Source organism: Vicia villosa, linkage group LG1 (assembly GCF_029867415.1).
Source record: "Vicia villosa cultivar HV-30 ecotype Madison, WI linkage group LG1, Vvil1.0, whole genome shotgun sequence".
Taxonomy (NCBI): domain Eukaryota; kingdom Viridiplantae; phylum Streptophyta; class Magnoliopsida; order Fabales; family Fabaceae; genus Vicia; species Vicia villosa.
The window spans coordinates 36,194,765-36,198,475 of record NC_081180.1 but is presented as its reverse complement, the minus strand read 5'-3'; the positions used below and the strand labels follow the sequence as shown (position 1 = coordinate 36,198,475).

Genomic DNA, 3,711 nt, shown 5'->3' with positions numbered 1-3,711 from the left:
TGTAGGGAAAAGAAAGTATTGTGCTCGCACGGGCCCTACCCCGCTGCCTACGTATCTGTTTTGCAGAATCAGAGCTACCGTAGCTCGGCTAACTAATTTCTGTTTGTTTTGTGTTTTTTAGGTGAACGAGTTACATTCACACTCCGCTGCTCGACCTTTGGAGACTTATGCTGGGAATGGAGCGGAAATAAAAAGCTCTTAAGAAAAGAAAATCAAAGAGTGTGGTTTGTGTTTTAAAAGATGCATGAGGAAGACCTAAGCTAAGGGGGGAAAGCTTGCTACCTAATGTTATCATACGAAGGGTGCAAATCTAAACTAAACTAACAACCTACGAGAAAAAGGGGAAGCACACAAGAATATCACACAAACGAGCATCCGCTCGTAAAGCAAACAAAACCAACGGTACTGACCGAATGGTAGAAAAGCGGTCCCGCCATAGCCAAGGGGAGCAGCTCAACCCAAGTCAACCAAGCATTAGACCTCGCGAAAATGATCGGGCCATAGACAAGAGGGCGGACCCCTCTCAGCAACCAAGCCGTCACGGATCATAAAGGAAAACGGTGCGTGCGTACACCAAGCATCAACGTCGAGCGACGCGAGCTATAAGAAAGGCGGGGGTCCGGCTACATGAACCCTTTTCCTGACATACTCGATAACAAGATCTTGTGCAGGTTCAGAAGCGAGCAACGCATGGCGTGCGCATACTGAACGGACTCGATGAGACTAGGCGGGGGTTGATTGCTAACCCTTTCCGCATGCCTTCCATGAGGACTTAACGGAGTGCCATATAGGACTTATTACACCGTGACTCCCTGCCGCAAAGCACAAATATAAACACACCAACAAAAACAGAGCCTCTTTCGAGGACTTGGCCAGATGCATGTCTAGGTCCTACTTCTCATGTTAAAGGATGATGCGAGAAAGCGATAAAGAGCGAGAGAAATAAAATGAAACGGAAGACAATACTGAGCGGATAGCAAATCCGCAATGAGCTAGCAAACGTAAGCAGAGAAGTCCGGAATACTTCGAGTAAGCCATCGTCAAGCAAAGCGAGTCAGAAAGCGTCGTCGTGAAAGTAAATCACGAGCGACATGTGGTACACGTCGAGCATAACCACATAAGCAACCTGCAAGAGAACACAAGCCAGACAATGCAGGAATATACATCTCAATGAATGAGAGATCGGGTGACCGGCATCGGAAATAGGTTCGTGTCCCACAAATAAAGTGGAACACGACGCATATCAATCGCACTGGAAGCGAATTCGTGTCCCACAAATAAAGTGGAACACAAAGCAAGTCGAATCTCAATCGAAGGCTCTCTCGAAGTACCTCGCACATCTCAGCAAACGCATCAGTAATAACAAGGAAGCATGCACCGACCATAGAAAATAAGAGAAATTAAATTCTAAATGAATTCTAAAAGAAAATCTAGCAAGATTAAATTGTTTTTTATGACATTTTTATCTCAAAGTAAGAGAATAAAACTATGTATAAAACAATTAAAATTCTAACAAGCAAAAGGTATTACATGTTTTTATTCATTTTTTACCTCTAAGAATTAGAATAAAACTATGTACAAAAACATCTAAATTTTAACAAGGAAAAGATATTATCTAAAACGAATATAGAAAAACAAAATTAAATTCTAACTAGAAAAGAATACATGTTTTTGATTATTTTTATCATGCAAATTCTAACAAAACTATTGATTCATGTTTTTGTTATGCTAACAATTATAGAAAACAAACTAGACAAAAAAACAAAACTAAATCTAATATGAACTAATGCACACAGGGGGGTTCAAGTGAAAATATGGTGTGCAGAGAGTAAGGGCGCAGGCCCATCAGAATGGCCCAAGGTGAGTGTTTTTGTACAATTCTATCATCCAAAAACCTGAGTAGTGGACTCAAATGGGGGGTGAAGGAAACAAGGGCGCAGAAGGCCCAATGTTTGTGTCCAATGATATTTTTTGTTCAAGTTTTCAGCCAAACAGATGCAACATGGGGCATGAACAGTGATTCGCAACAAAAGCCCATGGATTACAGATTTTCTAACCATTTTCTAATCAATTCATTATCAGATATATCAATTTCATTAAGGTTAATTAATTCTAATAAAATTGAAATAGGATTAGGGTTAGGAAAAAAGCAATTCACGTACATTAGAGAAATGTCTCCCTCCTCACAAAACACAGACGGAGGCCGTCGTTCTCTCCGGCAAAGACCTCCCAGTGCCGCCATAACCATGTATCTTCTTTCCGTTCAATCCTTCCATTCGTCCCCTATTTTCTTGCTGTTCAACTTTGAGCACATCACGACGTTGTCGTTGTTCTCGCGATACCGAAAGGATTGAAGAAGCACACTGAAGTTTGTTGAAGATGAATCGTGCGGCGAGTAATGGACATTGAAGCCGACGAGCGTGGTGACTGAAGAAGACGATCTGAAGATAGTTTGTTGCCGGTGATGATTAAACGGAGTCGCAGATGAAGATCGTGGTGATGAAGATGTGCTGAGCGAAGAGAAATCATAGAGGTAGAAGATAATCGGTGTTACAGGTTTGCTCCTCAATTTCAATTCCGTTGCGAATTTCTTCGTGCAATTTCTGTTGAAGTTCTGAAGATGATGGATCGAAGTTGATGAAGGTTGAAATGGTAGGTTGTCAAGATTGAAATTGGTAATTGATTTTCTGTTGAGAACTTTTCTGTTTTTGATTCTCAATTCTCTTTCTCTTTTCCGTTCTATCGTTTTTCAGATTCGAGTTTGGAAGGTTGAAGGATCTTGAGTGGTGAATCGGTGGTGAGATTTTGGTGTTATGAAGAAGATCATGAAAGGTTCAATGATGGAGAAGGTTCAAGGTGATGAAGATTGAAGTGTGAGAGGGATCGATTGGTGATTGAAGTTTGAAGGAGCGATGAAGATCCGAATCGGTGAGTTCCAATTCTGTTGCGTTTTTTCCTTCTTTTTTCTGTTATATCATTTTTCTGGTTTTTTGATCCCTGAGTTTGTTATCGATTCTTTGATATATCATGATGAACCTTGTGAACCGTTTTCTTTCATTTCCTCAACCGATGCCCTCTTCTTGCAGTGATTTTGGCTCGGTTTTTTTTATTGAACTGGTCCTTTGGTCTGCTATCTGCTGAAGACTCATGGTTCAGCTTTTGAATTATGCAGGTTTTGGATGGCTCAAATTGATTGAAAGTCTTGCCGAAAAAACGTGGAGCTGCCGGTGTTGAAGACTTGAAAGCATTCCCTGAAAACTTAGTCTTAGTGCAAATATGTATGGGGTTGGATTTGAATGTATATGAGTTTTCTTCTTGTAGATTGCATTCCAAACAAATCAAAAATGAATTAATCTTCCATCTCGACATATCTTAAAGAAACTCGATCCAATATTTGAATTGTACCGAACCCACAACGTCACTTGAATGAACTTCAATTCAACGAAATCTTAATTCAATCGATGAACCAAATTATTTGCATTAAAAGCGAAAAAACAATAGCTTTGATCACCACTTTATTTTCTTATGTCATGATTCACATTTGAACTTCAATCCAGCATAACAATAACACTTTAAGGAATCCTTGAAGAATATACGAATTGAAGCACATGAGGACATCTCAACATGAATTTCAGTGAATCTTAGTCGAGTTAAGGATCACACACACCATGCACAAGAAACTCTTTATAATTTTTCTTCGATTTTTCGGAG

The 3,711-nt window shown here is 40.0% G+C and overlaps 1 long non-coding RNA gene across 1 annotated transcript; it reads left to right on the top strand.

Moving 5' to 3' along the window:
* The first annotated feature begins 2,148 nt into the window (after positions 1-2,148).
* LOC131604279 (uncharacterized) lies at positions 2,149-3,449 on the top strand. The gene is made up of 3 exons (XR_009284629.1): positions 2,149-2,652; positions 2,754-2,928; positions 3,173-3,449. It is a non-coding gene; the product is annotated as an uncharacterized LOC131604279 (long non-coding RNA).
* Positions 3,450-3,711: the final 262 nt, after the last annotated feature.